The sequence below is a fragment of the Ambystoma mexicanum genome, chromosome 6p, assembly GCF_040938575.1.
Source record: "Ambystoma mexicanum isolate Mex_15411 chromosome 6p, UKY_AmexF1_1, whole genome shotgun sequence".
Lineage (NCBI taxonomy): Eukaryota > Metazoa > Chordata > Amphibia > Caudata > Ambystomatidae > Ambystoma > Ambystoma mexicanum.
Window position 1 is genome coordinate 164911630 of NC_090935.1, and position 25902 is coordinate 164937531.

A 25902-nucleotide genomic window follows, 5' to 3' on the forward strand; every position below is an offset into this window, starting at 1 on the left:
TTTGAAAAAAGGAACACAAATTGGAAAAGAAATGACCCACACAAGCATTTTGCATTTGTGGTTCAACCCTGGCCCTATTGCCCTATAGGCAGTGCGAGCAGGCCTATGCCTGTGTGCTCGCATGGAGGCTGGGTGGTTGGGTATGGCATATGTGAAACAATGGAATCGAGGCTGAGTGGGTGTCAATGAACACGTCACACATTTGCATACACCCCACCTTACTAAGGATTTATAAACACCATGACATTTACCAGGAGAACATCTCTGCAATCTACAAGGTATAATCATCGAGCTACCTGTTCCCCGGATACCTGTTCCATGGCTACTTGTTTCCCTGCTTGCTGAATCCGCTCATTTGTTCATCCAAGTAAGCAAAGCTCACCTATTTGCCTCCCTATGTTCATCGATTGCTGCTCTGAAAGTTTCTATCAATTTCCACCTAATGTACCCTATATTCTAATGTTCATTGATCTCAAAGACTTTAACATTATCGAATGTTTGATGTATTTTGATCTCGGATAATAGCACATTGCATCACTGTGCATTGTAAAGGAATCCAATGTTTTGTGGTCCATGTTTGAAAGCATGTTTTCTTTTGATGCTTGAAAGTTCATTCCATGGACCAGTAATACGTTACGATTTGCGGTATAACATTCAATTCTGTAAGAAAGTTATCACTGTGTTAATTTCACTAGGTTAAACAGGTTTTCTTTCTTCACAACAAACTTTACAGACAAAGCTGTGTAATAATTGCTTTATTCACATTCATACAGTATAGTTTGTAATAATTATATTTTTTTTATACAGATCTTGGTTTTTTACAAGAATGCCTTCATGTATTGGTATCGGTTGCTATTCTGTGAACCATGCCAAAACTCAGGGCACAGTCCTGAATATATTCCCAAAGGATACTGATTTAATATGAAGATGGATTACAAATTGAGGTTTTCCAGTGGACGGGATTGAAAGTAAAGCCCAGGTTGTCTTGGGAGACGTGAGGGCCAATTGATTCCAAGTCTGCACTTTACAGACGATATGTACGAACAATCAAAGTACACAAAAAAGTGTTGTCGCAGAATCCTTTGTAAATTGCTTCCAAATGCAATTCTGACTCAATTTCGGCACACAGTGGCTCAGGGGAGTGGTGGGCGATGAATTTGTTATGCTTGTTGGTATGTAGGACAGTGGTCTGTATAAATATGTATTCTCCATAATCTCTCGGTTAATTTAAAATAGTGTATTGAAAATGTAACTTCAGGAACAGTTTAGAGGTTTCTGTGTTTATTTCTATCAATGTTGTATTAGTCAAGTTTCCATAATTACCAGAATCACCAGAATGTTTAAATGTTTCACTTTAATATACTTCATCTATCCCCACCTTCGTGACCCCCAAATAAATAAATGAAATGTGATCCTTAGTAAAAACTTACATAGTGCCCTTTAAAAGTCACATAATGTTTTCAAAATGCTTTGGTTGACATGTCCCTCTTTACGTAGCGCAAACCGATGGAAGTACAGATCCTCACCTGTGACGAAACCACCGACAATTCTAGTATCCCAATGGTGATCCCTACCGACTTGCACAAAGGGATAATTTAGAGCGTTGTATGTGGCCACATTTCGTATACTAATCTACCTTTTCCATTGTACTCTTCTCTGACAAGTTACTGAAAATGAAAGAGCAAGATTCTGCATCAATTACTTTTCCGGAGTCAACATCAATCTCACTCGACTATCAAGTAATTATATTTTACTAGTGCTTTAAATGCGAATGAACAATACGTGCATGTGTTAGCTTGGAATTTCAACATATGGAAAATTATTAGTATTGGGTATTTACACAAAGTGGCATGTATGGGTGTCTCTCTGTATGTACCATCATCTGCATGTAATGTTTTCAGTTTAATTTAGCTTTTTCATCCATATTAAAACAAGTACTATTTTATAGGGGGATGCTGGAACTTCGACGACAATCGCTTCCTCCTTTGCAACATGTCCAGCGTATGAGGTATGCATACTTACAGTTTTCTTGCTAGAATGAAATTAAATCCTACAAAGGATATACTTTGAGACTGAAATGCATGTAGCCTTGTACTGTTTCAAACATTTCTGATTTTGGTTCTAACGTTACTCCTTGTCACTAATGCAGAATAGATTACAAAGGAAACAATACAAAGCAAACTACTTTTCAAGGTGACATAATCACTATGTTTTGCAGGGTGATCTAAGATCAAGTCCTTGTGTCATCTTGGAAGGTTATCAGGAGAAATCTGAAATGTATATTATGACCATATACACTGTTTTCGAGGCTATGTTCATACGCATGTTCTATTTGTGTTGCAACAACAAACCTTATAGTATATGGTTTGTAATCCTTTTAAACTACTTTGTGCAGAAGTGCTCTGTGCGATGAAAGATTTTACATTTCAGTTCGATTCACATTTCATTTTTTTAATTATTAATCTCTCCAAGGAATGTACTGAAGATGTAAAAATAGAAGAGGCACATGGACCAGAGGTGTACATAACCTAATATGGGCATCACATTGGTATGGGAATACATTTTTATAATGCTGCAATGTTTTGAAAGCCATCAAGTTGGTTCTGTTTGTATATATGTATATATGTTTGAGTTGAGTAGAAAATTAAGTTTGCTTGATTTAAATCATATAAAAACACTCTTTTTTCAGCTTGATGTTGCGGCCGTTTTGAAACGAATTAAGAAACCAAAGGTAAAGAACAAACCAGTTTGTTTTGGAGAAGTTTTTAAGCAGATGATTTAGTCATATTATGTCTTTAGTTTGGAAATCATATATATACATTGAGCATGTTTTTCTATAAATCTGTTAGAGTCCAGAAGGAAGAGGAGTATTAAGACTCAGGCAACAACTGAAACCAAAGATGTTGCTTGCCAAACAGATGTCAAAATTGAGCAACTACTATTTGAGGCACAGCGTGGTGCAGTCAATATCCAGACTCATGATACATGTTTCCAGTGGCCAGAAAATTAATGGAATCTCACCTGCGAACCTTACAAAGCTACCATGGACCATGGCTACTTTGTGCAAAATCACCCAGATGAAACTGTTTAACACAATCTACACCCTCTAAAAATCTTCAACCCAACAAACATTCAATATTTTCTGTTTCTCCAGGTCATGTGGAAATTTCACAGCCTGTACTAACCGAGGCTGAAGCTTCAATGCAATTTACTGAGAAATTTGTACAAGATCTGGCCTTCAGTTTGCTAGTTTGGGGGAATTGTCCACCACCATCGAGTCGCAAAACACAGTACTGCAGGAAGATTGGCTATTAAAGGAGCAAAAATACATTGTCTTCAACAGTGTCATGATGCCCGCTCCCGGGGAGCCGGTTCAAGCCCTGCGTCCCCGAAAGCGGACATCCAGTCCCCAAGGAAGGACCCAGCAACCCCATATAGGGGCCCTTTGGACAGTGTCCTGGTGCCTATGGCGCCAGGCTCATAAAAGACATCAGTCCTGGCGCCATAGGCGCCAGGCTCATTATGGAAGTGCTTGGGTGCACTTACCTGATGCAGACCATGCTGCAGGATCCCGGCCTCCTTGAGGCCTGAAAGGAACTACTTTACCTGTGGGACTAATTTACCATCCGGGCGTGGTTGGGGAAGGATACATACCTGATTGGAGGAAGGATACATACCTGGAACTTCTTCCAAGGCTATTTAAACCCCACCCAAACAGCCACACGTGCTTCGCGTTGTTCTGCATCTAGCAGCTGGACGCTCACCGTGTCTGCTCCTGAATCCTGACTTCTGCCACGCCTGTCAGCATCCTGGATCACCTGCAAAGGAAGAGAAGAAGAGAACAGAAGAAGGAAAAGTCCTTACCTGCTAAATCCGCATCCCGAAGACATCTCGCCGACAATCCTGAAAAGGAAGACTTTTATTTAAAAGCTCATCGCGTCGATCGCTGCAGCGCCGCATTCCACTCACCTTTACAGGGCGCCTCCAGGTTCAGCAGCGATCATCCGGATTCGCAGTCACGCCCCAGCGCCTAGGGAGAAAAAGACCAGAACAAAAGGTGAGAGAGAGAAGGGAATAAGGAAAGCTAAATCTCCATGTTAAGACTTACCTGTTGATTCATTCTCTCTTCATTTCGGGTCCGCACGGCATCCTGGCATTTCCGGACCCTGGCCCCTAAGAGGAAAAAAGACATCAGCGTTAATGAGCGAATGAAAAAACATTACCAAAAAATGCTCATTAAAGACTTACCTGATTTCTACAAGGATTTAACCTCTCATCTCGGGTCGGTGCCTGTTCCCCGGCATTCCGTACCCCGGCCCCTATGGGGGAAAAGACACTAGCATTAGTACATTAATGCATGGACACAAGGGGAACCTCTTATCAAAAAACTTACCTGGAAGCCAAGCAAGTTTGGTTCTCACCAATCCGAAAATCCAGTGAAGTAACTGGATACCAACGCGCCCCTGCATCAGAAGCAGGATGGAGAGCTCGTCCTTCCAGACCCTAAGGTGAGACGCTACGAGGAATCACAGAAGGGTTTCGAGGAGGGTGAGAGGGGAAAGTGGGAGGCTGATTGCATTACCCCGCAGACAGTTAATCCCCTATTTTCGCCTAAAGAAGGATACTTCTGCGAGCCAGACAAGCCAGATTTGGGGGCCCGGTCCAGTCCGTCTTCCGAAACCTGCGCATCACCTTAGACGAGGTCACAGCAGCGCGAACCAGGCCAGCGCCTCCGTGGGAGTCAGGTGAGCGTTACAAACAGCTGCCTGCTAGAGAGTGTAAAAATGATTAAATGATTAAATGTGATCATAAATTAAGAGGGAATATATGTGGGGAACCATTGTTGAATGTGTCTCATGTATTACAAGCCACCTACCTGAACATCCAGGCCTGCTCTGTCCACCTCCATAATACATTTTCATGGTCTGCTCAACTGATGCTCGGCAAAGTGCCTGCTGGAAACTGACTTTGTTCAGCAGCTTTACTGTTCAGTGGATCGGCTTTCAGTAAGATTTCCAGGTTCTGTCAATTTGTGGGACTGGAGTTCCTTGCTAAAACCCAGTCCTACAAATATCAGGGGGAATTCTTATTCCACACTATTAGTCATGCCTGGAAACTCAAACAGATGTCAATGGACAGTACACTCTCTGGAAAACGTATAAGGCTAGCTGGCGATCGACAGTGTGAAAGTGCAGGATTTTCTGATAAATAGTGCACTTAACACTTTCAAAACATGGAAAGTAAAAAAAAATGTGTGCGTTTGGTCATCGTGCAGGTTTCTGAATGTATATCGTCTGTGGCCATGGAGAAACATGGTTTAATTAAATCCCTCCAATATCTGGAATCCAGGGGAAAGCAAATAGACCTGATAGCCACTGACAGGCATATTTCAATAGCCAAGGCTATGCGAGAGCAGTTTCCGCACAATCGGCATCCATTTGATGAATGGGTACCGATCAATCAATAAAAAAATTACAGCTGCTGGTAAAGAAAAAGTGTTCGGCAAACCTTTTGAAGTGGCCTCAGTCTATCAGCAACCATCTTTGGTGGAGCTCCAAAACTTGCGATGGATCTTTAGAAATTCTACTTGAAAAATTGGATTCATTGATAGACCATTCTTCCAACATACACTCATGGACAGAAAACCAACATTTCCACGAATAAGCACATGGACCTTTTTGTTGAAGGAGCAGGAATGCAAGAAGAAGTGGTTGGTGCCATGCTCCCATCCACACAAAGCACTTGAGAAGATCATGTGCGATAAAACGCTTTCAAGAGACCTGAAGGGACATACCGTATTATATCATACTGGAGATTTGGAGGTGTTCCATAATATGTGCCTAAAGTACTGCCCCATTAGGTTGCATTTTGGCATAGACAGCATGGAGGCCAGAACAAGACTAGCTGTACTTGTGCACAACGAGAACATTGGTAGGGAACATGCGAAAACTGCAGGAACATTTGAAATGCTTCGTTACCTCATCGCCTTTATAAAACAAAGCAAACAATGGGTGGCCAAGCCAATGCACCAGGAAATGGATTTTGAATTTGTGAAAGATCCGACATTGACTGTGTTGGCCATGCATACTCATGGAATGGATCCTAATTTTGTTCTCAGGACACATACAATGCCGGAAGACATTGCAAAGGAGCCTTGTCCTCCAAAAACTTGTTGAAAGGTTGATTTCCAGATTTTAATGATTTGTAGCTGTCTTCAAAACCTGTCCACAATAACATTTTATATATTTTCCACAATGTTTGGACTTTGTACAGGTACAATCTAATGGTATTACACTTGCAATTTCAATGCTAGGTAATGTATTACAAAGTATTTATTTATACCAATATAATTAGGTTTATGATAGATTCATGTATATCTTTTACCTTTCCTTCATTTATATTGCTTATCCTCTCTCTAGAAGACACGTGTCTGGGGTTGCTATTGGTACTATTGTTCAGAAGAGAATTGCCCTAGCACTTCGGTGCTGGACTGCCCATTTGGGTGGGAGAAAGACTGATATGCAAATGGATATTTCCCATTTATGAAAGGTATACTGAACCTTGGTGTCTGTCAAACCCTCTGCTAGAGCCAAACGCCATGCACACATGCAATCCATGGCACTTGCGCTGATGGTCTCTGTTAGGTAAGATTTTCATAGTAATGAAACATCTTCCTGACCTGTATCAACACCAGAATGTTTAGCTTTACTGGTGGATTATTTTTTCTTATACCCTTGTGAGTGGGAATTTTTTTCCACACTCACAGAATATTTTACTCTTTTTATGGGTGTGATTTTTTGGGCTCTCCATAGTTTCTTTTAAAATGTATTGGCCCTCATTACAACACCGGGTCTAAACCATGGCGCTATTAGCACCATGGTTGGTGCCGGTGTTGTAACAGGTCTGCCATGGTTCAATGGGGAATTACCACCCCATTCCAAGGTTGGCGGGCGGTAATTCCCCATTGAACCATGGCCCTTCCCCATTCCCATTTTCGCCCCATAGGTCTCTATGGGAATGGGGAAGGCGCTAAGTACGGTACCGCAATTTGCGGAACCGTACTTAGCACCAAGGTCCCTTTGCGGGTCCCTACTTTAACGGCTGGTCTAGACCAGCCGTTCAGGTCGGGTCCCGCAAAGGGACCTCGTAGTAAGGCACTAAGTGTTTAACGGCGCCGCAGCCTTTTACGGCGCTGTTAAACACTTAACGCAAGGGTTGTAATGAGGCCCATACTCTTTGAAAACCTTTTGGGAACAAGTGCCTGTAGTTGCGGGGTTTCTATAGGGGCTCCACTTTTAACTTTCTCTGGCTAACCTTGAAAGAACTACAGTTCCCATTGGTAGAAAGGATCTTTGGATGCATTTAAAATTTTTATAGTGAGACCAGCACCCCCCACCTTATGTGGAGTGCTGGGTAGATACTGAGTATCGCCTTTCTCATTTTAAATAAAGGTAACATTTATGTTACAAGGAAAACCTTACCATTAATGGCTGGTGGCAGTATTTTGTTGAACACTTTTACTGATGTGTTCACATTATAAAAAATATGTTCTAGCCTTTCTGCAAAGTATATACAAGTTTAGTTTACTTACCTTAGAAATGTTCTGCCATTCTGGAAAGTAGATGTAAGGTTATTTTACTTACATGTGAATTGGTTGTGCCTCTTCCACAAAAGTAAGACTGTTGGTTTCATTTTATTATTCTGTTAGAATAAGTGTATACGTGTCCCCCAACTGGGTTTTGCTCCCCCTGACTTGCTGTTAGCCTGTCCAGAATAATTCTGCCTTAGGTTTTACCTACCTAGAATAACTTTGGGTACTCATAAAGTGTAACACTGGGGTTTGCTTTCCCTGGTCTGTTTTAGAGACACAAAAAGTGTCATAGGTCACACATGCCGTTCAGTTGCTTACAGCTCCTGTAAAAAGTGTATATGTTTTACTCACCTTGAGTTTAAATGTGTTATCCTAAAATAAGTTAGAGTTATTGCTTCCCTTGGTCTGCGAACTGAAATGCAACTGTAATTGAATGTTACACCCCAAGGTCCAACTCACCTGGATTAACTGTGTTATCCTGAATCAGAGTTATAGGTTTATACTGTGCCTAGTATCTGTGTTTCACTAGATCAGTAAAGTATATTGTCCAGTTGAAATGACTATGTGATTTCTTGCTAGGCGTCACGGTGCAACTGATAGGGTCTACTACCCTGGTATTACTGAAAGTAATCTTAAAGTAACTGTTGGTTTTGACTTCCAAAGAACTCCTGTTATTTGTTCCAAATATGGTCATATGCTTTGGGCTGTGTACCTTCAAGCATAGTGTTGTTTTTATTATATATGTGGTTGTATATAATGTGATAGTACTTATTTCCCCCAAGACTTATTTATCTGTGTCTACTTAACCGCACCATAATGAACACTACCGCCATAGAGCAACGCAGCATTAGCGGTGACTGTAAATAGCGGTCACCGTTAATTACGGTCACCGTTAAAATGCAGAACCGGAAATAGCGTCAGCGCACAGGAACTGGAAGGAGCACAGCGGCCATCTTTAAAAACACAATCCATTGCCATCCTCACCAGACAGGACCCCTGGCACACTGTTCACATAACGGAAAGTTACCACCACTACCGAGGAATGCCCAAAGCGCCAAAGAAGGGAACTGCCCGCCTCCGAAAGGAGCGGTTCAGCCCAGACGAACTGCAAATGCTAGTGGATACCCTCCACGAGCATGCTGAGACTGTCTTCAGCAACGACATGCGGTGGGTGGCGGTGCTTAAAAAAAAAAAAAAGACATCTGGGCACTAGTGTCCCAGAAGGTGAGCGCTGTGGGCAACACCCCCGCACCATGAAGGACTGCCGCAAAAGGTGGGACGACCTGTGGCTGAGGGTGCGGAGCATCCTCTCTGCAAATAGAAACCAGGCCTTGGAGACTGGACGAGGCCCAAGTTCGCCTATGAAACTCATGCCGTGGGAGGAGACATGTGCGGCCATGATAGGCTCCAAATCCATCGAAGGGGTTGGCGAAATGGAGTGTGGTGCAACTTCATCCGCTGATGGAGGTGAGTGTCCAAAGTCAACACTGCCAATGCCAATGTTATGAATGTCACTGTTAAGGTCTGGCCAAGGAGTCACGGCATGGTAGGCCACAACCCCCCCTGTAAATCATGCCGAAGCAAGTGAGACCCAAGCTAGAGCCAGGTGCAAGGCCGTAACGTATATGACACATACCGCACAAAGTGGCCCATTCCATGAGGCACACAGGGCAGTTGATGTAAACAGTGTGTATGGCAGACAGCACAGTACCCGGCCAACATGAGTGACACCGACATATGCATGCATTTACCACCCAAATATTGAATGATGTGCCCTTCCCTACCCAAATGCTGATAACCCACAAATATCTGAATGTGCGATTGTAGCCATGTATAAATGTTGGCTCTCAAATCATCAATCATGCCGTCCCTCTCTTCCACCCCCACAGGCAGTGAGCATGATAGTGAGGAGCAGGAGAGCAACCATCCCAGCACCTCCAGGGGCCAAGGCAGGTCTCCCAGTGAGAAAGACAACACCTGGACGCACACCACCAGCTCCAGCAATGCCCGTGGAGGTTGCACCAACCCCGCCCCCACCCCTCCCTGCACTGGCTGCAGACACATGCCCAACGCCACGGTCTGAGGAGTCGAGTGTGGCTGGGGAGGTGGCAGCCACGGCCCCCCTCGAAGTTGCAGACAGTCCCAATTCCATCTGTGGAGTGACAGAGGACGACACAGTTGCTGTCGTGCACACCCCAGAAGCCTACTCCAACCCCCAGGTCTCCTTTAGTGACTCGGGTGAGACCGGCACACTTGATCAATCTGACCAAGGACCAACACAGGGACATGCCAGTCCTGTGCCCAGTTTCCTTGAGGAAGCGCCGGCAGGACATGTCATCCTGATCGCCAGCAGGGCCACTACCTCATCTGCAGATGCACAGCGGGCTGAGCAGCTCACAGCCCTGATCACAGATTTCGTGCAGGACAATCGGGAGGCCAGGGAGGAGTGGCGTGGTAAATTGAGGGCACTGGGCCAGGTAACAATGGACAGCACCAACCGGCTCTGTGAGGTGCTTGGCCGCATAGCCGATGCTCTGGAGGCTGCTTATCCTGCCCAACAGCCCCAGCATGAGGACACACCTTCAGCATGCTGCTCCACCCAGACCAGCACGCACTGTTGGTCACTCCGTACGCTGCGCTGCCAGGACATGCCTCCCCCTGGCTCCGGGAGCGCACAGTGACATTACTGCCATCCACATGTGGGCTATGTGGACCCTATGGGACTAGTGTGGTGTGGTTGTGGTGGGAGGGGGAAGTGGGTGAGGGTGTGTTGGTGAGTAGTGGTGGGAGGGGGAGGGGGTGAGGGTGTGTTGGGAGTTGTGGTGGGAGGGGGAGGGGGATGAGGGTGTGTTGGTAGTTGTGGTGGGAGGGGGAGGGGGATGAGGGTGTGTTGGGGAGTTGTGGTGGGAGGGGGAGGGGTGTGTGGGTGTGTTGGGGAGTCGTGGTGGGAGGGGGAGGGGGATGAGGGTGTGTTGGGGAGTTGTGGTGGGAGAGGGAGGGGGGAGGGTGGTGGAGGGTTTGTTTTTCACGTTGAAATTTTCACTTTAAATACACCGGTTGTTCATCTAAAAAAAACAGAGTGGACATTCATCATTGTGCATTTGTCATTTAATATTACACAGTGCATAGTGTACATGTATCCCCACACCCACTGCCCAATGTCCTGACATCCTCACACCCTCTGCTGACTTGTGTGTCAGAAATATTGTCCAATCAATGATTGCCGCACAGCACGTCCCTCCTGTGCATCTGCACTGTGATGCTGTCCTGCCACTTCTTCCTCCTCCCCTTCATCATCATCAGGTGGTAGCAGTTCCATGTCAGAAGGCAGGGGCACGTTCCGACGGATGCACCTATTGTGCAGCATTACACATGCCATGGTGATCTTGGACACCTTCCCATGGCTGTAGATGAGTGCCCCACCCGACCGGCTGAGGCAACAAAATTGTGCATTCAACAGGCCAAAGGTCTGCTCAATCACCACACATGTACGGGTATGGGAACGATTGTAGTCCTCCTCGTGCCTGTTCTGTGGGTTTCGGGCAGGGGTCATGAGCCACGGTGTGAAAACAAAAAGAAGATATCGAGGCTGAGTACCCCAAAAGGAAATACACCAAACGCGGGTTACAAAGGAACATACAAAAGATCTTTATTTTATACTGAACAGTTTCAAAGGACAAAACAACAGCTAGCTATCGGCGCTCAGTACAACACAGCGAACTCCAGCTTGGTTCGGTGTGCTCAGTGAGTGGGACAGTACATTAGAATAGTCGCACTTTTTATACTCTCGAAATCATGTTAATACATCACAGATCTAGGGTTCGTGCCGAGTCCATGCATCTATACATTTAGGGTTTACCTTTAATACATTCACTAACAAGTCACAATAGCAACAGTATGTCTTAGGATTCCTCGTAGAGCCTTCTCAAACAGTTTTATACAATGCAGTCAAACAAGTGTTCACATATCGGTATTTAAATACATTGTGTTTAACATATGCTCGCGGATTAGCTTCGTTGGTGCATGTAATCCTCTACACACAGGTCAACGAAGGACAAGGTCTCAGTTCATGACCCCAACATGTGGCCTGCAGGCAACTTACTTATTAGTTTGTACACAGAGGTCAAGACAGCCATGTTACATTCGGAATGACACTGTCCACCATCTTAAAACACAGGGTGACTTTAGAGAGAGAATCTAAAATGGCGGATAGACCTAAAATGGCAGTTTACACTGATCTAAGGTTAAGACCTTGCAACGCGGTTTTCCTCGTAAGCGACTTATAAGCAGCTTGGCGTAGGCCAATATACATATATTTATACAGTATAGGAGGCACAATGTGATTTCCGTTCGACAAACCCTCCTTTTGGCCCATGCCAAGCTCTAAACTACTTCTGGGCACTTTACGAACAACTCCACGTCTCTAAGTCCATACACCCTGAATCACTGTCGGAAGTATCTATTGCCATTAGATCGGTTATCAGAATTTCCTTCAACACATATTCTTTGGAGTTCTTATCTGGGGCGTATACCGTGTGTCCTAATGTACCCGTCGCCTGCGCGCAACAATCCCCTAGCATTGAACATATACTAGGTAGACACTGTACACAGCAACAAAGAAACAACAGAATTCCCAAAATGATCAGTAAGACCGAAAGCACCTTCCAACCCCAAGATCGCAAGCAGTCCCAGAACCAAGCGCTAAGATCCCAGTTTCCCTCTGGAACATGCACTTCTGAATTAAGGACGTGCAGATTCTGTTTTGCATTTAAAATAGTTGGGGAGGAATCTGGCACGAAAACACAGCAAGCGGACCCCACCAATTTAAACACTCCACCACGTTCAGCCAGAATGACATCTAATGCCATCCGGTTCTGAAGTGCTACTAATCTTATTGCTTTCTGTTCTAATGTCATATTATAGAGTATTTGTTACGCTCACCTGGTATCACAGGGACGCCACCGAGCCGGGTTACTCGCTGGTATACTTCTCAGTTTTGCCCAGATGTGGTCTGCGGGGAAGGTTCTGCCTGAAAATACAGGAGGACTGTGTTGAAGATTCACCGACCGGGGTAAGTATCCTCCCTCCACCCCTGTATGGTTTCAGCCCCTCTGGGGCCCTCTCCTCACCTTGTGGTAGAGTTAGGCGTGCTCTCCGTCCTGCCTTCTTTGCAGGGGTGCGTTGTCTTTCGTGGGCCGATGCGTTCCAGTTACTTCACTGACGCAGGCCCGTTTGATATTGTTCAGGTAGGTCTTATTGCTGTTCTTTAGTATTGTTGCTATCCTGCATGCCTTTCTTTGTTTAAAATGTCTCTTTTTCTCCCTTAGGTATGCGGAGCTTCAGAGTGGCGAACTGGCTTGGTTGAGCCCCGCTGGTAAATGATGGCGCATTAAGAGCGCTATGATGCGGTAAGTAAGCGCTATGCGCAGCGCTGCGAAGTCTTGCCTTTGCTAACCTGTGTTTTCCTTCCTTGTAGGTCGCAGTGTTCTTCAGCACGAGTGGACTGTCCGGAGTGGTGCCAGCCGAGAGGCGACCAGCCAGGTAAGGCTTTTGAGCAGTTTGTAATTTGAAAATGTCTCTACTGCTTTCTTTAATGTTGCCTCTATCTTCCTCTTTCAGGTCGTTCTGTCCGGGAGGCGTGCAGATTCGAGGAAGCTGTTCTCAGGAGCTGCGAGTGGCTAAAGAGGAAGACTGCAGGTAAGATGCTGCTGCTAATGATGTTCCTTTTGTCTCCTTGCAGGTTCTGCTTCTCTGAGGTTCGGGGGGAATAGCTGGACACGGTGAGCGTCATGTTGCAAGCTGCAAAGTAACGCAAAGAGTGTTGTCTTGCTCGGGTGTGGTGTAAATAGCCCCAGCAAAATAGTCCAGGTAAAGTAGTCCCTAGGCTACCACACCCAAAACACTAGACCGCATAGTTTGGTTCTTAGGAACCAAGCTATGTGGGTGCCTCCATTTTGGACTTACAATACAATCAAGTAGTTCCCAAGCAATTGTTTTTCATGGTGTATAAGCCTGGCGCCGTAGGCGCCAGGACTGGCCCCATGAGGGCTTTTGAAGAGGATGCCAGGCTTAGAGGCCCGAGTCCTGACTCCACCTGGCCAATGGGTTTGCCAGAGGGGGTTTTGGGTGAAGGTCGTGACAGCACTTCCCCTTAAGGCCCCTCTCACGGTGTTCCTTCTGTCTGGCCCAGGTTTAGTTGGGAAGTTCCGATGGAATTTCCTGATTAGACGCAGTGCGTGGATGTTCTCACTGGACTCCCAGGATCTATCTTGTGGTCCAAATCCTTTCCAATCGACGAGATAATATAGCTTGGACCTAGAGTATTTAGAGTCCAAGATATCTTTGACTTTGAATTCTGGTTCTCCATCAACAAGTATGGGCTTAGGTGGTGTCCCAATCCGTGTGCCGGGTTGCATTGGTTTCAAGAGGGACACATGAAATACCGGGTGGATTTGTAGATTAGGTGGTAAATCCAGTTTCACGGCTACTGGGTTCATAATTGGCTTAATGGTATAGGGTCCTAAGCATCTGGGATGAAAGGTCCGGGTTCCCTTGATGGGTACGAATTTAGCGGCTAACCAAACTTTGTCTCCTACTTGATAATCAGGGGCCTTTTTCCGGTGTTGGTCGGCGAATCTCTTTTGTTTTTCTTTGGCATGAATACGATGTTCCTTCGCCTTCTTGAAAGCCTGAATAATGGTTGTGTGTAGTGTCTTTACCGCTCGCATTTCCAAGCTGGCTGGGAGGTCAGGTCTAGTTCAGAGGTACGTGGATGTCTGCCATAAAGGGTATAGAAGGGCGTTTGTCCCGTGCTTGAATGCAAGGAATTGTTATATGCATATTCGGCTATCCACAGTAAGTGTTTCCAATTCCTTTGTTCATGGTGCAGCATGAACCATAAATATTGCTCGAGCGCCTCTAGCGCTATCTCAAATGTCGTCAGGCCTAGTATGATAGTCGCTTGTTTTGTTCCTCCCCTCCCTTTCTGCACCCATCTCCCTCACCTTTTGTTTTTCTCTGGCTCTACCATAAATGTCTTCAGGCCTAGTACAGTGGTCGCCTGTCTGTTTCCATTTCCTTCCAACTCTCCCCCTCCCTTCCTGATCTATGTTTTAGCTCTTGCACTATCTTAAATGTCGTCAGGCCGAGTACGATAGTTAATTTCACTTACTGTTCATGGCTTGTAAGAATGTGGTTGCATTTTCCCTTGTTCCCTCCCTTGCCTTGAAGCACTTTGAAACACATTGTGTATAGGCGCTATATAAATAAACGATCATATCATAAATGATCATATCATTGGTTCTCTCGGTTTGGCCATCTGTTTGGGGATGGTGACTGGTAGACAGCAGAACGTCGATCTGCGCCATAGCACAACATTTCTTCCAGAAGTTAGAAACAAACTGGCTGCCTCGATCAGAGACCAGAACTGAAGGGAAGCCATGTAGCTTAACAACGCCCTCTAGGAATACTTTGCTAAAGTGGCTGCATCTGGGAGGCCTTGGAGAGGAATAAAATGTGCCATTTTCGAGAATAAGTCCACAACTACAAGGATGGTGTTGAACCTTTGGCTGGGAGGTAGATCAGTGATGAAGTCAAGGGAAAGAGTGTGCCATGGAACTGGAGGAATGTCCAATGGTTATAGGAGACCAGATGGTTTTTGTTTCTGTGATTTATTTTGTGTGCAGACACCACAGGACTGAATATACTGAATGATGTCCTTACGCCTGGTAGGCCACCAAAAGTTCTCTTTCACCTTAGCTAGGGTTTTGGCGATTCCAGGAATCCCTTCAATCAGTGAATAGTGATAATTTGAAATAATATGCTGTTGTAATTTCTTCTTGGGTACATATAGGCGATCCCTAAAAAAGGGTTGATGGTCCTTGATGGTATATTGTTCTCCTTGAGTTTGCCATGCGAGGAAAACCTCAGGATTCATTGCCCGTTGAATTTCTTTTCTTAGTTCTGCTTGTGTTAAGGCTGTCGTGATACCCAAGAGTTTGTCTTCAGGTATGCTAGGCACTGGATCTGGAGTTCTATATACCATTTCATCTATGCCCATGCGAGATAAGACATCCGCCTTTCCATTTCTGATCCCTGGTCGAAACGTGATTATGTAATCATATTTGGCGAATAAAAGGGCCCACCGTAACTGGAGCGAGGACTGGGCTTTGGCTGTTTTGAGATATTGCAGGTTTCGGTGGTCTGTGATGACTGTAATGGTGTGTCTGGCCCCAGAAGGTAGTGCCTCCAGGTTTTAAAGGTGGATTGAATAGCCAGGAGTTCCTTGTCTGTGATGGCATAATTAATCTCTGGAGGTGAGAACTTTTTTGACAAGAAGGCCACAGGATGTAGTTGGCCAGTTTCCGGGTCTCTCTGTGAAAGGACAGCCCCCATTGCGAGACTGGACATATCAGTTTCAACGACATAAGGGAGGTCTGGACGAGGGTGTTGCAGGATTAGAGCGGAGGTAAACCTTTGTTTAAGTTCCTGAAAGGCTTCTTCTGCTTCTTCGGTCCAAGCAAACTTTTTATTGTTTTTTCGTAACAGTACTGTGATTGGGTGCACAGCCTGAGAGAAATCTGGGATGAACTGGCGGTAGACGTTCGCAAAGCCCAGCATGCTTTGTACCCCTTTCAGAGACGTAGGTGAAGGCCATTTCAGAATGGCATCTACCTTGTGCACGTCCATTCAGATGCCTCCTGGAGTAAGGATAAAACCAAGAAATTCTACATCGGTAACGTGAAAAAAGCATTTTTCAAGCTTTGCAAACAAGCAATGTTGACGGAGCTTGGTGAGGACTGAACGAACATGCCTGACATGATCTTGTTTCGAGGCTGAGTATACTAAGATGTCGTCTATGTACACTAAGGTGCACACATCAATCAACTCCCTCAAGACGTCATTCATGAAATAATGGAATGCCGCAGGAGCGTTACATAACCTGGAGGGCATGACTTGATATTCAAACAAGCCGTACTTAGTACGGAAGGCAGTTTTCCTTTCATCTCCGTTTCTGACTCGGACCAAGTGTACGCTCCTCGAAGGTCCAATTTAGTATAAATCTGGGCATCTTTAACTTGGTCTAGCATCTCAGGGATTAGTGGCAAGGGGTAGCGGTTCTTCACGGTGATCTGGTTCAATGCGCGGTAGTCAATACAGGTTCTCAAGTCCCCTTCCTTTTTCGGTACGAAGAACAAAGGACTGGCTGCGGGGGCCTTCGAAGGACGGATTAATCCGTTTGCAAGGTACTGGTCTAAATAGGATTTCAAATTAAGGTTTTCTGGTTCTGTGAGAGCGCACATCCTGCTGCAAGGGATTTGTGCACCAGGAACAAGGTCGATCTGACAATCATAGGGCCTGTGCGGCGGCAATGTATTGGCTTGGTCCTTTCGGAATACATCCTGGAAATCATGGTATTCACTTGGCATGGCAATGTATTAGTTACTCCCAGGGTTGATACTGTCACCCCGGGAGTCATGGGGATACAGACGTCGGGTTTCTCCTCTTGATAATAGCAGGCAGGGGAAGGTTAATTTTCGTGCCCGCCAGTCTATCAAAGGGTTGTGAGCAACCAACCATGGCATCCCTAGTATTAGCCTGAACTGAGGTGCCCTGATGAGATCAAACGAAATAGACTCCCGATGTCCATCCTGGCACAGCAAGGTTACCTAGGCTGTGCACTGGGTTACTGGTCCGGAAGAGCTTTCTGTCCCTTCAATTGTGGTTACCTTGTCCATAGTTGGATTAGAACACAAAGGAAGTCCCATCTCTGCTGCCAGTTCTTGATCAATATAATTTCCAACTGCTCCGCTGTCGATGTATGCTTCAAAGGCATGCATTCTTGACGACCGTTGGTGGTTGATTAAGATCACTGGTATTGCAAAGTGCGAGGTCAGCAACTCTTTCTTCTCACTCGACAAACTGACTCCTACGTTTGTCGAGCTTGGTAGTTTTCTGATTCCTTAGCTTCATCCTTCTCTGTGGCCCCGACTGTTCTTCTTGGGGGTTTTACTGGACAGTCTTTCAGGAAATGTCCTGGTTTCCCACAATACAAACAAAGTTGTTGTTGTCTTCTTTTGTCCCGCTCTTGTTTTGTTAATGGAGGCCGTATCCCTCCAATATGCATGGGTTCTACAGCATTCTCAGGTACACGGGATGTGTTTTCCCTTGGTCGAACATACACGGACCGAGGGTCCATCTTAGACCGGTCTGCTTTACGGTCCTGCAACCGGTGGTCTAGCTGCACGACCAGATTTATGAATTCGGCACAGTCTCTGGGCGGATCAACCACCTGGGCTAAGACGTCCTTTAATTCGCCTCGTAAGCCTCAATGGAATAACGTGGCTCTTTTGTTTTCTGGCCACCTAGCTTCGGCAACCAGTCTGTTGAAGGTAGCAATGTATGTTAACAAGTCCTGATTCCCCTGTCGGAGGGATAAGAGTTCATTGTCTACTGCTTGTTCCTGGGTATGGCGAGCAAATCGTTTTTCCATTTCTCTCTGGAACCCCCCAAAGTCCTGTAATAGAGGATCGTCATGAGTCACCAACGGCACCGACCAATCTGCTGCACTACCACTCAGGTATGATAAGACAAAAGCTAACCGAGCTTGGTCCTTTGGAAATGCTCCAGGCCTACAAAGAAAATGAAGTCGGCACTGATTGATGAATGCCTCATACTTCCATCTGTTGCCCGAGAACCTTTCTGGTGTTGCAGGGGAACTGTTCCAGGTAACGTGATCTGTACCGGAGTGGAGGTAGTGGATGGTATGGTGGGGTTTTGCATCGTTGGATTTCTTCCAGGTAGAGGCGTCTGTCCTGCCTGTGATTGCAAGTATTGCCTGCTAATCTCTTCAGCGCATTCTTTGGTCACTATTAGGTCTCTCCGGAGGGCATTAGTCTCTTGTTGGGCAGAATGAACCTCAGCACGAAGCTCTCCTAGTAATTGGGCCAATTGGTCCATTTCTGATGTCTCCATGGCGCCCAAGGGTATTTGTTATGGTAGGATTTGCGTTCTGTTACGCTCACCTGGTATCCACAGGGACGCCACCCAGTCGGGTACTCGCTGGTATACTTCTCAGCTTTGTCCAGATGTAGTCTGCGGGGAAGGTTCTGCCTGAAAATGCAGGAGGACTGTGTTCAAGACTGACCGACCGGGGTAAGTATCCTCCTTCCACCCCGTATGGTTTCAGCCCCTCTGGGGCCTTCTCATCACCTTGTGGTAGAGTTAGGCATGCTCTCCATCCTGCCTTCTTTGCAGGGGCGCGTTGTCTTTCGTGGGCCGATGCGGTCCAGTTACTTCACTGACGCAGGCCCATTTGCTATTGTTCAGGTAGGTCTTATTGCTGTTCTTTAGTATTGTTGCTATCCTGCATGCCTTTCTTTGTTTAAAATGTCTCTTTTTCTCCCTTAGGTATGCGGAGCTTCAGCGTGGCGAACTGGCTTGGTTGAGCCCCGCTGGTAAATGATGGCGCATTAAGAGCGCTATGATGCGGTAAGTAAGCGCTATGCGCAGCGCTGCGAAGTCTTGCCTTTGCTAACCTGTGTTTTCCTTCCTTGTAGGTCGCAGTGTTCTTCAGCACGAGTGGACTGTCCGGAGTGGTGCCAGCTGAGAGGCGACGAGCCAGGTAAGCCTTTTGAGCAGTTTGTAATTTGAAAATGTCTCTACTGCTTTCTTTAATGTTGCCTCTATCTTCCTCTTTCAGGTCGTTCTGTCCAGGAGGCGTGCAGATTCGAGGAAGTTGTTCTCAGGAGCTGCGAGTGGATAAAGATGAAGACTGCAGGTAAGATGCTACTGCTAATGATGTTCCTTTTGTCTCCTTGCAGGTTGCGCTTCTCTAAGGTTCGGGGGGAATAGCTGGACACAGTGAGCGTCACGTTGCAAGCTGCAAAGTAACGCAAAGCATGTTGTCTTGCTCGGGTGTGGTTTAAATAGCCCCAACAAAATAGTCCAGGTTAAGTCGTCCTTGGGCTACCACACCCAAAACACTAGACCGCATAGCGTGGTTCTTACGAACCAAGCTATGTGGATGCCTCCATGTTGGCTGACAATACAATAAAGTAGTTCCCAAGCACATTATTTTTCATGGTGTATGAGCCTGGCGCCATAGGTGCCAGGACTGGCCCCATGAGGGCTTTTGAAGAGGATGACAGGCTCTAGAGGCCCAAGTCCTGACTCCACCTGGCCAATGGGTTTGCCAGAGGGGGTTTTGGGCGAGGGTCGTGACAGTATGTCCGTGGTCCGGTTGATGGTTCTCTCCAGTACTCTCGCTAGTCTCCTGATGTCTTCAGAGTTCGCTATTTGTCCCCAAAATGGCACAAAGGATTTCGCGATGTCTCACAGAACCTGTGCTGGAGTGTCACCATTCTCGTCCCGCCGTGGACCAGCCTTTGAAACCTCTACAGTACTGGCTATGAATACCCCGGGTAACAGGATCACTAAATAACAAGTTCCCTGCCAGTCCCTGGGTAACCATGGAAATGCCATATTACCGCAAACAAAGTAGACAGGTTCGCCGACATACAAAGGTCTGTCTTCACCAGTCAAATTCACAACGTTGGCGCAACCTTTAAAATTTCCCATTGACTGAGTGCCATTCCTCTGTATGCAGAAAGAAACTGAATCGGGGCTATGGTTAACAGTGTAAGAAGGAGGCATGGCATCCTTATTGCCTATAGGATCCATCTTGAAAGAGATAAAAGATTGAAAAGGACGAGACAGTCTATCAGAAGGCCTAATAGAAGCAACATTGAGCTTGCTCCTATTCGCGAAAAGCGAGCATCCCAAGGGCGTAAGAACACGTTTCTCAAAACTATTCAAATTAGTACCATCAAAGTTCCTCGAGATGCTATCGTTCCATTGGCCAAAGAACAGTGCTCTAAGAGAAGCATAACAAGCAGTTGTCAAAGGTAAAGGATGAATATACCAACCTAGCCCCTTATCCCCGTGTTGCGGTAAATGCGAACAGACCCAACAGTTGGACTTATTAAAAATGGCATGTGTAGCATTCATGATAAGTAACAACGTATTATTGTAATATCTCTGTCTATGCTGAGAGTCTCTAGGAGATAGAGTGTGCAGATGCACGAAAGGAGTAGAAACAGTAGGTACATTTTCAGTTGGTAACATGGTTTCGAATGGATGTACTTCTTCCAGGTGCCAAAGGCCTAAAACAGTTACTATTATAAAACCAATTGACATTATAAAAAGACAGCAGTACGTTTTCAGGGCCCAAACAGTTTTTCCATTCTCACTGCTGGTCACACGATCATTTATCAGTCCTGTACGAGCGGTAGCGGGTGCAGGCATTGTAGTCTTCAAACGAAAAACCCCAGTGTTTTTTGCTGGTGACCTCCCGGCCGAGCGACTTCTTAGTCCTTCCACAACCCTATCCAATAGAATCCCCTTTTATTCAAACAGTTACTTGGGCCAAAAGCAAGCCCTTGATGATTTTTCTTCCTTCTTCGAATGCGCAGCCGAACTGTGCCGTACGTCTATTTCCTTGGACGCAAATTGTACCTCGTTGTCCCTGGTACTGATTGATCCGAGAACAACGTGTCGTCACTTCTCGTTGGAAGCAACTTATCAAGAACAAGTGAAGAGGCAAGATCCGGAGCAACAGTTTCCGGAAGCAAAACTTTTGGAGAGTGTGGAGACAAAATGACTGTTTCCCCAGGCCTTGCGGGCTCAGAGAGAATCTCTGATGCACTCTCGTCACTGTTTACTGCTTCAGGATCGTTGGTTGCAGTATTGGTGAGGGGTTCTGTTTCTTCTGTATCGTATGGCACCGGGTATGGAATCCTCTTGACATGCGTCGCGTGGATCCAGTTCTTCCTGCCTGTGACCCGCACCGCAGTCTGTGTGACCAGCACAAAGTATGTGCTGGAAAGGGCCCCGCCACCGAGGTGCAAGGCAAGAGGATCGCTCAAATGCCTTTGTCAACACCCAGTCACCAGGCCGAATGCTACGACCTGGGCCCTCGTATCGTACAGGTAAAGCCTCTCGCATCTGGTGATAAATAAAAATATAGGTTTTTAGTCAACTGGCTACAGTAATCTGAAAGAAGTACATTTTCGACATTTTTCAAAGACCAGCATTTCGGAAGGTTCCAGATGTTAGCAGGGCTCGCCATTACCACCTCAAATGGAGAGAGCCCAGTCTTAGTTTGAGGGGTTGTATGCATGGCTAGTAACACGATCGGTAAGGCGTCCTGCCATTTTAGTCTGGTGCCGGCACACATCTTAGCGAGCTTGTTCTTGATGATGCCGTTGTGTCTTTCTACTAATCCGGCACTCTGAGCGTGTCTGGCCGAATGGAACTGTTTGTTGATTTGTAATGCCACACATATCTGCAGAATTACAGCAGCGACAAAATGTGGACCATTGTCCGACCAGATGACTCTTGGTCGCCCAAACCTAGGGAAATACTCTTTTAACATAGTTTTTGCAGTAGTCATGGCTGTAGCGTCTTTAACAGGAAAAGCCTCTACCCATTTGCTGAATGCACAGATGACAACTAACACATATTTCAGATTATTACACTGTTCCATTTCGATAAAATCAAAGTGAATGACCTCAAAGGGGACAGAAGGTGGGCCAAAACTTCCCCTGGGAGTTGATGTTCCCTTTCCTACATTGTGCTGTAAACAGATCATACAGTCCTGAACATATCGCTCAGCTATTTTAGAGATTTTGTTATTTGCCCAAACTTTCTCCAACATTTGTATAAGCTTTCGGGGCCATATGTGGGTAGGGCCATGAGCCATGATGACCATCATCATTATGTACGCGTCAGGAAGTAGCCATTTTCCTTCAACTATGTCCACCCAACACTCATCATCATCATCGAGTTTCCCCAAACCCTCAGTCCATTTCTTGGACTCTTCTAGTGTGGCATTGGCTTGGATGTCTCTTACAGAGTCAACACCCTCATCCATTGCATAGGCATTTACAGTCTTCCTTGAAACGTATACATCCGTAGAGAAATTGGTGGCAGTCTGTTTAGCTATCTGATCAGAGAAAGCGTACCCTTTTCCTATATCATCTACAATCTTTTGATGTGCTGCACATTTTACGACAGCTAACTGAGTGGGAAGTGCAAGCGCTGAGAGCAGTTGTACTATTAGGGAGCCATGCTGGATCTTTGTACCGTGTGAACCCTCTTTCTGACCAAAGTCTACCAAAGTTGTGAACCACCCCAAAGGCATACTGACTGTCAGTATATATGTTTACTGTAAGCCCTTCAGAAAGTTCACAAGCTCGAGTCAATGCTATAATCTCTGCGGCCTGCGCAGAGTTATGCGTGATTCTCTTGGTTTCCACGACCGTGCTCAATGTGGTGATTGCATAAGCAGCTGTGGATGTACCATCCGGAAGTTTGAAGCAGGAGCCATCACAAAACAGCTCCACTTGTGGATTATTCAAAGGAGTGTCTTTTAGATCAATTCTACCCTTTGTCTCTTTTTCGGTAGTGTACAGACAATCATGTGACTCTTCGTCAATACCCTGCGTGAAAGGTAAGAGTTCAGCCGGATTAAGAACACAACACCTCTTAATTTGTATGTGAGGAGCAAACAAGATCAATTCATATCTCATCAACCGTGCGGAAGTGAGGTGTTGCGTTTGAGTTCTGTTCAATAGAACATCTACAGAGTGAGGCACCATTAGGGTTAGAGGATGGCCTAGGACCATTCCCTCACTCTGCTTTACAGACACAGCAGCAGCTTGGCAAAGCGCATGCTACAGGATCAAGGGCGGAAGAAAAGTAATTGCATGGCCTATTCTTCCCTCCATGTTCCTGCGTTAACACAGCCAAAGCACATCCATCACATTCATGCACAAACAACACAAAGGCCTTTTCATAGTTTGGTGTGCCCAAAACCGGTGCTGAGCACAATGCAGTCTTGAGCAGATCAAATGCTTGCTGGTGCTCCATGTTCCACGGCAATGGCGAGGAAATGCCCTTCTTCGTCAAAGCCAACATCGGCTTAATCACCAGTGAGAACCCGGGAATCCACTGCCTACAGTAAGAAGCCATTCCTATCAAGGCTCTAACTTCCTTCTGTGTATTTGGGACAGACATGCCAGAAATGAGTTTTATCCGTTCAGGTTCTTCTTAGATAGGCGACCTCCTGACAACAATATTGAAACTTTTTAAGCAAAGCTTTGTGTCCATGTTTAGCCAGATGTATAAGTAATAACACAGTGCCCTCCTTACAAGCGCTCTCAGAGTCAGCAGCCAAAAGTAAATCATCAACATACTGAAGCAGTTTACAAGTAGAGGGCAATTCAAGGGTATCAAGCTGTTCTTTCAACGCCCTACTGTAGATGTTATGACTTTCCGTGTAACTTTGAGGTGCACAGGTAAAGGTGAACGAGCGTCCCCCTAAGGTGAACGTGAACAGGTATCTACTGTCCTTGTGTATAGGAATACTAAAGAAAGCATTCTTCAGATCCACAACACTAAAGTAAGCAGCTGAAGCCAGGATCACATATAATATTGTCGTCACATAAGGCACAATTGGAAATTGTGGAGCGACAATCTTATTGATGGCACGTAGATCAATTATGAAACAAAATGGAATTGCATTATTGCCTTTTTTGTACACGGGGAAAATTGGGCTATTGCACAAACTACCTGCAATTTCCTCAATCACCCCTCGATGCACAAGATCGTAAACAATGCCGTTCAAAGCTTGCTCACCCTCAACTGAAATCTTATATTGTGGAATACGTGGCAGCTTTACTCCATGTTTCAAGACTATTTTAATAGGCTTGATCTGCAAAACACTGACATCATTGTTGTCAATTGCCCATAAACTCTCTGGTACATCACTGAATTCTGGCGGCAAAGGTCTGGTCAAGAATTGGGAAATGGAAAGTTGTTGTGGTAAAATCGTCAAATGCACTCCATCAGAAGAACAATGAATTACCTCATTTAATTCCTTCAACAGATTCAACCCCAGCAAATTCTCTCCACAATTCGAAGTCAAAAGGAATGGACAGTGGTCCATGAAGGGACCCAAAGAAATAGGTACCGGTGAAGAAACCGGACAAACAACTGGTGTGCCAGAAAACTCTACAGAAACATTGGTTTGCCCTGACAGTGGAATGTTTGGAACCCGAGAATGATCAATGGAACACTTCTGTGCTCCTGTATCTATCAAGAATAGATGTTTCCTATCTCCCACTATCATTTCAACGTAGGGGCCTTTCTAATTAACGGGAATAGGCATTGGTTCCAAACCCTGCTTCGGGCAATCCTAGTGAAACAGAATATCATCAAAAGGAAGTTCTTCAGAGAGGTAAGCAGGAGAAGGATGGTAGAATGTGTTTCTAGTATCCACACTTGGTGCCTGATTATCCTGTGAAAAAGGTTGCTGTGGATCCTGTGCAAACTGACTTCTACCAGGGCCCCCAACACCCAGGCGACCTCTGGATCCTCTACCCATATTTCCAAATGTGTTATTTGACCTTTGTCGAAGGATCTGGCATTGTGCACGCCAATGACCCTCTTGTCAACAATAGGCACACTGGTTAATGTTTACAGGACCCAAGGGCACATTTCCTTGTGGAACATACTGATATCTAATCTGCGAACAACCCCCTCTAGGTCCTCTAACAATTTGCTGCAATAATACTTTTGTCTTCAAATCACCTTTTCTCTTTTCGACTCTTTCCTTTTCATTATTGACACGATTCTCATAGTACTGAGCCATGTGCAGTATTTCTGATTGAGACCTCGCTTGCCAAGCGCTCTCAGAAGACATCATTTGCCACTGGATGTCAGGCAACAATCCGCGCACAAATTTGTCTACGAATAATCTTTTCCCAGACTCTGTGCCTAAGTCTTGTCCATTGAAATGCGAGAATACCTGTTCGAACCGATTAAAGAACTCGGTAGCACCCTCAGACTTCCCATGTACACAGGCCGTAAGCTTGTCCCAAATAATTCTCTTTTCGTGAATTATGGTTTTCAATTTCGCAACGATTCTGTCTTGTAAAGTTAGTATCACCTGAGGCGGTCTCTCGCCAGCTGGTCTTTCTTCATTGAGTCTAATTATGTTAGCCCATGTATCTCCCAACCCTGCTACATCATCTATAGTCCTAACCTGTTTCCACAACTCCACGGGCAGGAGTACAGGAAATAACAGTTCAATATCACCTAAGGTGAATACTGAGGACTGCAAGACAGACTCTATTTCCTTATAGAATCCTGTCGGATTTTTCATAATGTGGAGAATAGATTGTCTAATGGTGTTCACTTCCTGTCTTGAGAACGGGACGTGAACGAACTGCGACACATAATGTGCAGGA